Genomic DNA, 12,641 nt, shown 5'->3' on the forward strand with positions numbered 1-12,641 from the left:
AAATATTTGCGCTATATCCTAAAAAAGATTAATCTAGTCATAATTGAGATTTTTTATAAGGATTATGCTAACAAGTGTCCTTAGGGCACTCATTAATAATCCATTTTAAAAAAAGTTTTAATACAATTTTTATAGAAAATGAAAAAAACCTAGATTGACTTATTATATGGTTTATGTGGGATTTAGCACATACCCATACAACATACACTTAACTAATTTGACTCAACATCCAGTTATTTTAGGTGAAATATTATGCTGGTGGTTATGGCGGCATAATATTTCTATTGAGGTTCAAATTGTTTTTGTTTGGGTATCCTCATAAAATAAAATAAAATAAAATAAACCCTTATTTGTTTGGCAAGAAAATGTGGTAAACAATTAAATAAATGGTATTATGGTTTTGAAATTGGTGCTAATGGTAGAGACTAGCGTTTGTGTTAGGTTACGTGGGTTTTGAGTTTGTGTGGAATGTTTACTTTGTGAAAAATTTTGTGAAAATGATAGGATTTAAATTTAGGATTAAGGTTGTAAATCACATTAATGTAAAATGGACAATTGTCTTTTTTTTTTTTTTTTTTTTTTAAGAAGGACAAAGACCGGGCATTAAAATAATTTAAGAAAAATGAGATTTTAATTGACAATTAAAAAAAAACCTAATTTCAAATATGGATAATAACCGGTTTTTTTGTTTTGTTTTTTTTTTAAATAAAAAAAAAAATCCCCAAAAGAAATGTAGAGATTCGATTGGGCTTTTAAGCAGAAAGTTTGCTAAAACGTCATTTCAACAAAACGCAAACGAACCTATCAAAAAAAAAAAAAACAGAACAAAACAAAACGCAAATGAATCCTCCTGACGGCACTGCACTAGTTCTTCTTCAAGGCCCAGTAGCTTCAATACTTTTATAGCCTTATTCTGTGCCCAATTTGAGCATGTATTTGTAGTATCAAATATCAAATTTTGTGCCTTTGCTTAATTTGATTCATGCCATATTGATATTGCCATACTCTTCCAATGAATTTAAATTAAACAACCAAGACAAACAATGCTTATTAGCCTCTCCCACCTCTTTCTCAAACCCATGAACCACTTATTAGTTTCTTGGTCCATTAAAAACTTTAACTCATGGGCATTAGCTATTAGAAATAATGTTTCTTCTCCACGCAAAGTCTTATACCTCTTTTCAAAAATGCATCGCTCATCTGTCCCCAGTGACAGTTTCTCCATACTTTTCACACTAAAATCTTGTGCCCATTTGCAAAATCTCACTGTCATTCAACACCTCCATGCCCACATTGTCAAAATAGGATTCAGTTCTCACGTCTACGTTGCCACTTCTCTGCTCTACGCGTATGTTCTCATGTCTTTTGAGCATGCTTGTGTCCTGTTTGATGAAATGCCTGAGAGAAATACAGTCACGTGGAACACGATGATTTCTGGGTATTCGAGGTCTGGGGACGTAGAGAGTGCACGTGCTGTTTTTGAGGAAATGCCAGTAAGGGATGTTGCGTCATGGTCTGCCATGTTAGCTGCATATGTTAATAGTGGCAATTATGTGCAGGCTGTAGCGGTTTTTCGAGATATGATGGCGCATGAGGGGTTAAGACCTGACCAAGTGACTCTAGGATCAGTTCTAACAGGATGTGCCCACACGGGTTCTCTTGGATTGTTGGCTGGGAAATCTGTTCATGGGTTTATAGCAAAGAATGGATGGGAGTTGAATGTGGAACTTGGTACAGTTTTGGTTGACATGTATGCCAAGTGTGGCTTCATGAAGACTGCTTGCCGGATTTTTGGATTGATGCAAGAAAGGAATGTCGTGTCTTGGACTGCTTTGATTTGTGGTTCGGCACAACATGGCTACAGCAAAGAAGTATTGTCTTTGTTTGAGATGATGCAAAAAGCTGGAGTGAGGCCCAATGAATTGACTTTCACAGGGATTCTAACTGCGTGTGTGCATACAGGATTAGTTGATGAGGGTCGAAAATATTTCAAGATGATTGAAGAATGTGGGTTAGAGCCAAGAATCCAACATTATGGGTGCATAGTTGATTTGCTAGTAAGGCAGGGCTGTTAGAGAAGCATATGAGATAATTAGGACAATGAAATTTGAACCCAATATTGTCGTGTGGGTTCATTCTTAACGGCTTGTAGGAGCATAAGCAATGGGATGGCTGAGAGGGTAATTGATAAGGTCTTGGGTATGATAACGCCCGAGAATAATGGAGGGTTTATTCCCTTATTGCTGATTGTATGTTTTGGTGAGAAGTGGGATGAAGCAGAGAGGCTTAGGAAATTAATGCTCAAAGAAAATGTCAAGAAGGCTAGGGTTCAAGTTTTATCAGAAGCTGGTAATAGAAAGTTTACTACTTAATCTGTACTTGGGAACTATATTGAGTTGGTGATACTAATGACAACAATGTGTCAGCCTTGATTCTTGGAAGTATCAACATTGTAAGTTCTTTTGAATTCTTTTATATCGTAGATGAGAAGTGGAACAAAGATGAAGTATATGAAAAGGAGGTCTAGTAGCTTATTCTCTGTGGCAGCTGCATTTTGGTCTGCAGTCGCATACTTGCAACAAATTATCATTGTTTTTAAGTGATCTCAAAGCTAAGTAGAAGACTGGCAGCATTCATCATGGTGGGGTTTTAGACGTAAAGTGGATACTGACATTCCCTGGTCGAATAGCTTTTGTCTTGATACATGGATCCAGATATCTGCTGCTTGTTGGACACTAAATTTACTCGTCAATGGAACTTTACAAACGTATCTCTTCTTTTAACTGAAGTTTCTTTCATTTTCTTTGATATGTGATATATAGTATAATTATTTTGAGTCCTGAGCAGTAAATCTGGAGGTAATTAATGTTGACAAAATTTTAGTTTTGAAAAAACTTTATTATTGAAGAAGACGAAAATTCTATAAAAATAAAAATAAAAATAAAAAGTCGAAAAAGATCAAGCTTTGACAAAGCTTGAAGGGTCAGAATAAGAGATAAGTTTAAGGTTTTTTATTTATTTATTTATTTTATCATTAATCTTGAGAATCAATTTTTTATTATTTTTTCTTTGTTGATAATGAGATAAGTTTATGCACACCATATCATTTTTTATTATTTTTGAGAATCATTTTATTTTTATTATATGATTTAATTCGTGTTGGACAGTACAAAATCATTCTATATATATATATATATATATGGAGTTGTGTTTAAGTTACACCTGATGTAACAAACTCTAAGCAATGTTACATCATATAATAATTTGTTATTGAATTCATATTTTGAAAATTTAACTGTTGAATTATATGTTTTATATGGTCTTAACATGCATGCCAATTCTCATGCCAATCGGATGTAATTTACCATTCAATCCATAAACCCATCTTTTATACATTATTTTAAACTACAAAAATTTAAATTTAAACAATTGATTAATGACATGACTATTAATCTTTGATCACCTTGAAATTTTGCAAGTATAGAGAATATACAAAGATAACGTAATCTAACGATGGATTTGTCAAAATTCATATTTAATTAAAAAATATTGGGTGATGTATTATAACTTGAAATTACACCAAATGTAACATAAACCCAACTCATTTGTATGTATATATATGTGACTTGACCTATTTTTGATTTCGTGCACTAGGGTTCCAGAGCATATATTTTGTGTTTATCAATAGTTTTTGTCATTTTCTAATCATCTCTGATGAATGCAATGTTTGAGTTTGTTAGTCGGAGATTCCCTCTCATTTAAATCCTCAAATGTTTTCCAATTGCACAGTGGTTAATTAGAATTTTGGATCCTTATTTAAAAAAATATATTTTGTGTTTATCAATAGTTTTTGTCATTTCTAATCATCTCTGATGAATGCAATGTTTGAGTTTGTTAGTCGGAGATTCCCTTTCATTTAAATCCTCAAATGTATTCCAATTTCTGGTAAAATGTAAGACACATGACATTTATTTAAATTTGTATATTTTTTACATGAGTATTTTTTTTTCTATGAATATTGAATTTATTAAATTTCACATGTCTTACATTTATATTTATCTATACATATCTAAAAGTTAAAACGTAAGAAATTAAAATGTAGTATTTATTGTTGATCTCAAAAAAAAAAAAAATGAAAATGTAGTATTTATTATTGTTATTCTCCTGTTGTGCCACCTAATCCGTCACATCATTGGCCACATAATCATTCTTTTTATTATTTATTTCTAGTTTTTTTTTACAATATTAAATATATAAATAGAATGACTTTATATATTCATCTACTTTAATTTAGATGTTTGTCACAAAAAAATGAAATCAATGAAATGGAAACAAGCTAGCCCATCTGTTGTCACAACATGCCAAAGATTTAGAAACTTTTGTAACATGGATTGAGGATATTCCTGCACCTATTCAGTCTGCTTTGACTCAAGATGTACTGTTTTAAGCAAATGAATAAAAATTGCAATATTTCTCATCAAAAAAAAAAAAACCAAAAAAAAAAAATCTATGCATATTTATAATCTATATATCTATATCTATATCTATATAATAACTAATAGCTGAAACATTTGATTTTTTATTGACCGCTTTACATTGCGCTACGTGACTACATAAATTGCAGCCACATTTACATTTTAAAACACTGAACTGTTGTGCCTTTTCAATATGTCTATTCACAATTACACCTATTTTGAACCAGTGCAAATGTACCTATAAATATGCACCCTAATTTCATTTTAAAAGTTCGTTTTTTCATTCATTCATAAGAGTCTTCAGAGAGAGAGAGAGAGAGAGAGAGAGACATAGTTCTATTCGTTGTGCATGGAGACTATAGTGCTTCTTCTACGTGTTGTTCATCATTTTATCTTGGTTTGTTTTATATGAACCATTCTGTATTCATTTGGTCTGTAAATTTTACTTTATTTCACTTATACATTCACACACAGATTTGTACATATATTGTTTATTGACTACATAAATTAATGTCACATATATGCTTTAAAACTCCAAGCAGTTGTGATTTTTCTTTTTTCTGTGAAGTTTCAGTATTGTGCCTTTTTTATTTTTCCATTAAGTTTTAGTATCTACTCATTGTTTCACCTAAGATGCATATATTAAAATAAAAAATTGTCATTGAGAAGGAAAATAAAAGAAAAATACATGAAAATTGTAAAAGAAAACTGAAGTAAAAAGAAAGAAGTGAATGATATATCAATATCACGCTTGAATAGGAAATTACAGTTATAGTGGCAGGTTCCAGGGGTTATGTGAATGGTATATGGGCACGTGGCTTGATTTTTTTTAATAAAAAAAATGTTTTTCTATCGATTATGGAATACAAAGAAGCAATTTTTATAATTCTTTTTCAGTAGGTACTGATTGCATTTAATACAATTTAATATCTTTGATGCTATCCGTTGATCTTTATTCATACTTACAAAATTATTTGTCACTATTTGGGCGGGGTCAGGGGGCAATTGCCAAATGAAGAAGTTAAGAAAGGTGAAAGAGAGAAAGTTGAAAAGAAGTTACCAAATGAAGAAATTGTTTAGTATTATTATTGCTACTCTTGTTTGTTGGTGTGGTTTGATTCCTGGATCTTTTCACTTTTTTTAACCAAAAAAAAAAAACCCGACTTACCAATAGCAATTTTAGAGAATACCACAAGTTTTTGTTTTTCTAAGAGAAGAAGTTACAAATGAATATGAACCATTATTTATACCTAAAGGATTATGACCTTTTAACATGCGTCTTTTCGATCAATAGGCACATTTTCATTAATAGGTACATTTTCGGTCAATAAAAACCTCTTCAGTCAATAAAGACATTTTCGTTCAATATACACCTTTTGGTTTTGGTATATATTTTACAATTTATCTTGTATATTTCTATGTATACACACAAACTAAATTAGAGACAACATTAATTCTCTTATTCATTCCCACAAAAAACTAATAAATAAAACAACATTTCTATTTTTCCTTTGAAACTCATACCGTAACTATTCTCATACGTCGCATGGATAATAATAATAGTCAAAACATTTGACTTTTTGTTGACCATTTTTTATTGCACTATGTGGCTACATAAATTATTACCATGTAAACATTTAAAAAAACCGAACATTTGTGCGGTTTGATTCTTAGACCTTTTCACTATTTAACCAAAAAAAAAAAAACTACCCAAACTAAATAGATTAATGAAATGAAAAACAAGGAGTGGATATTTTGCCTTTAGCAAATAAGAACTAAAAAACTATTAAAGTAAAATAGATATTTATATGTTAAATAGCTACTCTAACTTTGTGTATGATCACGTGTGTTGCACGTGCTACCCTAACTAGTCATTACAAAATAGTCCTATAAATTTAAAGAAAACTGTAGGACTTAAATGGGAAAAGACTTGGAGAACTTTGCACCAAGCTACATCAATCAATGATAGCTTTGAAGTTAGTCACGAAATGTGGTTCATGCAAAAAAGAAGATTATGGTAAGAAGTAGTCCAATTGGGATTAGAGCTAAGCTTCCTTATAGATTAGTAGGTTTTACTATAGGTAAATACTTTGGAATATGGTAAGAGTCATTGTACTTGTAATATATATTATTATTAGTAGATTCTTAGTGAGCAGTGACCTGAATAATTACTTGGTACAGTTTTGCCTACGAGGATTTTCCCCCATCATGATCATATCATTTGTGTCAAATTTATTTTCCGCTAAATTTAGATTGGTGATTTGATTGTGCCTTAATTGAATTTGCATATAATCGAACTAGTAATTGATTAATTAATTGTGGTAAATTTTTTAACCAGACAGCTTTGTTGTTTTAGGGAGAGACTCGTAAAAGAGACTTCTGATGTAAATTATGTGCGGGCTGTCTTATAATAAAATCAACATCGGCGTTAGCAACCTTCATCCAAAATGCAATCAAAAGGCTTCAAAAGTTTCAATGACATGGTGGATTTTACGTTCTACCACACTATTTTGCTCTGGTACGTACAAGGACAAGAGCATTGAAATATAATTCCATCCCTATTTCGGAAATTAAATTTTTTTCACTTTCTATACTTTTTTGCTGAGTCAAAGTAGAATATTTTGATGCATTTACTAAACTGAGTTTCAATCGTAGTAATAAATGTTTAAATAATAGATGGGCCATCAGACTGTGAACACATAAAGTAAATTCAAGTATACTGTTTACTTAAAAAAAAAATATGGATGTTTATTCTACATTAGTTGTGTGTGTCTAGTATCTGCTGTTTATAACTTTCAGTTTACAATTACAAAGGTCATTTTGTAGGTATATTCTGGTTATTAATGTATTATATGTGATGGTTCTACCTCAAGTCAATCAGTAAAAGAGCTTCAATTCATAGACAAGCACAGTCTCATAATTGACCTGTAGTTCAGTCATAATATTGTAAAGTTGTGTGTAGTTTAGTATAAGAACTTGTGGTATTAGTTAGTAACACTACTGTACACGTGTTTGTATTCTATTAGTCATTACACAATTCTGTTAGGATAGAGTTGGTGCCTAAATTTGTTATGATTGGTTAGCCTATATACTGTGTATCTCATGTAATCTATTCTCAATGAAAGATTTAGTTTCTCATTGTTTCTCTTCTAGAACTTTCTCTCAAATAGTTATAGTTTTCTTCATGGTATCAAAGCTCCATTAATGGCGTCCTCTGCTAGCTCTTCATCCTCTGCAACAATAGGGTCAACCTCAAGCTCATCAATTACTCATGGTGTTAATCCATCGCTGTTGCACTTGTCAAATATGGCAAGTATGGTTACTGTGAAGCTTGATTACAACAATTATATGGTGTGGAGACATCAGATTGAAGTGATTCTGGTAGCTTATTCAATGATCAATTTCATCAGTGATGATGATCATGTTCCAGATCTTTTCCTCAAGGATAGCTCAGGAAACTTTACAACTAAAGCTAATCCAGAGTTTTTTCAATGGAAGAGTTGTGAGCAAGCCTTGTTTACTTTCCTTAATTCAACTCTCTCTCCCTCAATCTTGGCTCTTACAGTAGGTCAGAGGTTTGGACGAGGAGTTTGGAAGGTGCTTGAGAAAAAGTTTACCTCAATTTCACGCTCTCATGTACTCAGTCTTAGGGATGAACTAATGAGCATCAAGAAAGGCTCAGAATCTATGGATTCTTTCTTCCAAAGAATTAAAGAGGTCAGAGATAAACTTGGGGCTGTAGCAGTCTGTGTTGATGAAGAAAAGCTCATTCATCTAGTTCTTGAAGTCCTACCATCAGAGTATAATGCATTCTACTCTGCAATTAGAACTAGGAATGACATTCTTACACTTGAAGAGTTGAACACTCTCTTGAATGTTGAAGAGAGGTCAATCAAGAAGAGTTTTATTGCTTCAGATCTTAGGGATTCTTCTTCTTTAGCTATGGTAGTCAATCAATTTCATCAATTCAATCAAGGTCAAGGTAGGGGAAAAGGCAAGAATGGCAATAATAGGGGTCGTGGTAATGGCAAAGGTGGTAATCAGTTTTCTAGTGGTTGTCATTTTCCTTATGGTCATAATCAAGGGTTTGATCAGCATCAATTCACCTCTATGCCACAGACCAAGTTTGGTTCTTCTTAGGCTTAGAAGGTCACATGTCAAATCTGTGGCAAGAATGGACATTCTGCCTTGGATTGTTATCATCAAATGAATTTTGCTTACCAAGGAAGACATGCTCCAGCTAAGCTTGCTTCCATGGCTGCAAGATCAATGGCTACTTCATCAAATGCTAATCAGAATCATAATTGGCTAACTGACACTAGTGCTTCTGATCATATCACACCAAATTTGTCTCAGCTTTCTGTTGCTCAACAACTTGCAACTGGTGAGTCTGTTACAGTTGGCAATTGGCAAGATTTACCTGTCACACATATTGGTAATGGTGAGCTTGTTACTTCTTCTCATAATTTCTGTTTGAACAATATTCGTAGGGTTCCTCAAATTGCTTCAAACTTGCTGTCAGTTCACAAACTATGTCTTCAAAATAATGCATTTTGTTATTTTGATGCCTATCAGTTCTTAATTTAGGATTTANTGTATCTCATGTAATCTATTCTCAATGAAAGATTTAGTTTCTCATTGTTTCTCTTCTAGAACTTTCTCTCAAATAGTTATAGTTTTCTTCATGGTATCAAAGCTCCATTAATGGCGTCCTCTGCTAGCTCTTCATCCTCTGCAACAATAGGGTCAACCTCAAGCTCATCAATTACTCATGGTGTTAATCCATCGCTGTTGCACTTGTCAAATATGGCAAGTATGGTTACTGTGAAGCTTGATTACAACAATTATATGGTGTGGAGACATCAGATTGAAGTGATTCTGGTAGCTTATTCAATGATCAATTTCATCAGTGATGATGATCATGTTCCAGATCTTTTCCTTAAGGATAGCTCAGGAAACTTTACAACTAAAGCTAATCCAGAGTTTTTTCAATGGAAGAGTTGTGAGCAAGCCTTGTTTACTTTCCTTAATTCAACTCTCTCTCCCTCAATCTTGGCTTTTACAGTAGGTCAGAGGTCTAGACGAGGAGTTTGGAAGGTGCTTGAGAAAAAGTTTGCCTCAATTTCACGCTCTCATGTACTCAGTCTTAAGGATGAACTAATGAGCATCAAGAAAGGCTCAGAATCTATGGATTCTTTCTTCCAAAGAATTAAAGAGGTCAGAGATAAACTTGGGGCTGTAGTAGTCTGTGTTGATGAAGAAAAGCTCATTCATCTAGTTCTTGAAGTCCTACCATCAGAGTATAATGCATTCTGCTCTGCAATTAGAACTAGGAATGACATTCTTACACTTGAAGAGTTGAACACTCTCTTGAATGTTGAAGAAAGGTCAATCAAGAGGAGTTTTATTGCTTCAGATCTTAGGGATTCTTCTTCTTTAGCTATGGCAGTCAATCAATTTCATCGATTCAATCAAGGTCAAGGTAGGGGAAGAGGCAAGAATGGCAATAATAGGGGTCGTGGTAATGGCAGAGATGGTAATCAGTTTTCTAGTGGTTGTCATTTTCCTCATGGTCATAATCAAGGGTTTGATTAGCATCAATTCACCTCTATGCCACAGACCAAGTTTGGTTCTTCTTAGGCTTAGAAGGTCACATGTCAAATCTGTGGCAAGAATGGACATTCTGCCTTGGATTGTTATCATCGAATGAATTTTGCTTACCAAGGAAGACATACTCCAGCTAAGCTTGCTTCCATGGCTGCAAGATCAATGGCTACTTCATCAAATGCTAATCAGAATCATAATTGGCTAACTGACACTAGTGCTTTTGATCATATCACACCAAATTTGTCTCAACTTTCTGTTGCTCAACAACTTGCAGCTAGTGAGTCTGTTACAGTTGGCAATTGGCAAGATTTACCTGTCACACATATTGGTAATGGTGAGCTTGTTACTTCTTCTCATAATTTCTGTTTGAACAATATTCTTAGGGTTCCTCAAATTGCTTCAAACTTGTTGTCAGTTCACAAACTATGTCTTCAAAATAATGCATTTTGTTATTTTGATGCCTATCAGTTCTTAATTCAGGATTTACTTATGAGGAAGGTGCTTTACAAAGGGCTGAGTAAGGATGGAGTCTACCCTATACTTGCTTCTGCCTCTTTGCCTTCCTCCTCTTCTTCCTATATCAATTCTGGTGGCTTTGCTGCACTCTCTCCATAGACTTTACTTTGGCACAATAGGCTTGGACACCCTTGTGCTAAGATTTTACATTCAACTATGTCTTTTTATCCTTTTGTTCAACTTTCCTGTTAGTGATATATGGTCCAAATGTACATCTTGTGTAAGTGCCAAAATGCACAAATTTCCTTTTCCTCAACATGTATCCAGTACTAAATTTCCCTTTCAATTAGTGCATTCAAATATTTGGGGTCTTGCTCCAGTCACTTCTGTTCTTGAACACAGATTTTATGTGATTTTTGTGGATGATTTTACTCGCTTTACTTGGTTATTTCTGTTGAAAAGAAAGTTTGATGTGTTCAAGGTCTTCTGGTTGTGCTGTTTACCCTTCATGCTTTGAAAACTTTTGGTTGTGCTATTTACCCTTACTTGAGGCCTTATGTTTCTAGTAAACTAGTCGCTAACCCGTGCAATGCATGGAATATATTTCACTTTGCTTAAAATAAAATTTAAAATGAAAAAATATCATAACTTATCAAAATAAACATAAAATATACAATATTCATTGCAAAATGTTATTTGAGAATTAAATTACCATCAAAATGGTATAAAGAAAAATTTCATGTCCAAACAACTTATCAAGGTGGAATTTGGTTATTACTAAGATCCTATATGTAATTTACCAAAAAGATATCATGTCAATTTTGATATTCATTCTCTTTTTGCATATTAGTTACTACTTTTAACTTCTATGTAAAATTTTGCTTTAACTCAATTGTTATCTTGAGATAAATCTATAGTTATCTCATCTTTACTATTGGTACTCATCCCATGTCTATCGCCATTGTAACCGTAAAATATAAAATCATACCTTGAAGATGAAATTCAAAGTAGTTCATCTAGCATTACACCAACAACATTCAAGGCAAAATCCTTCCTGTGAGGGGGGGGGGGGGAATCAATCAACCATGAAAACAAAGATTCATAAACTGAAGAAGCTCAAGATAATTTTAGAATCAAGGCAAAATCCTTCCTGTGAGGGGGGGGGGGGGAATCAATCAACCATGAAAACAAAGATTCATAAACTGAAGAAGCTCAAGATAATTTTAGAACTTGTCAAGATATATAACCACATACCAAAAATGTTAAGAACCAAAAGGGGATTATCATAAGAAATAAATGTGCCTTAGTTTGTATATGAATTTAATTTGTGGAAAATTTATAGCCACATACCAAAAGATTTAAGAACCAAAGGGGGATTATCATAAGAAATAATTGTGCTTCAGAATTTGTAGAGATTTATTAGAAATTCAACGGTGATTTATGAATAGCACACTTGATTATCAAAAGCAAATTCCTAACTTCAAATTAAAGGGTTGCATTTTCTCTAACTCAAATTCCTATATCACAACTGCAAATAATAATTATATAAAACTGATACAAGCCATGCACAGACAATCAATAGGCTCTGTTGCTGGTCTTTAGCACTAAGATTTGAATCGCATCGTAATCATAACTACATAATACATAATTAGATGTCAAGGCTTTCTAGGGCTTCACGTATACTTCTTTAGGATCCTCTACAACACCTGTAGCAATGCAGAAGTTAAAAATAAAAAATAAAAATAAAAAGTAGTAGAGATTGCAAACAGAGAAGCGAGAGTACCAAGTTTTAGTTGGGTTTTATGTTTCCGACTGTAATTCTCAATAAAAGCGTATAAAAGCGTGAGAGGAGTAGCTAGGTTTTGCGGCCGTACAGTTTCAGTCGGATGAAACTTTATATTTTTAAATCAGATTTATTTTTTTATTTTTTTATTTTTTTTATATAACTTTAGGATTAAAGAAACAAAAGAGAAAGACTCCTGTTAGGACTCTCTCACTATTCAGTTTAAAAAATTAAAATTTTTTATAAATTAAAATGATGACATGGAAAATTGTGGGAGCTTCAAAGGCTTCGGTTATATATATATATATATATATAGATTT

At 32.8% G+C, this 12,641-nt stretch overlaps 1 pseudogene; it reads left to right on the forward strand.

Annotated features, from left to right (window-relative positions):
- The first annotated feature begins 812 nt into the window (after positions 1-812).
- Positions 813-2,493, forward strand: LOC112012410 (pentatricopeptide repeat-containing protein At5g66520-like; annotated as a pseudogene).
- The last annotated feature ends 10,148 nt before the right edge of the window (positions 2,494-12,641 follow it).

Source organism: Quercus suber, unplaced genomic scaffold (assembly GCF_002906115.3).
Source record: "Quercus suber isolate HL8 unplaced genomic scaffold, Cork oak 2.0 scaffold_39, whole genome shotgun sequence".
Lineage (NCBI taxonomy): Eukaryota > Viridiplantae > Streptophyta > Magnoliopsida > Fagales > Fagaceae > Quercus > Quercus suber.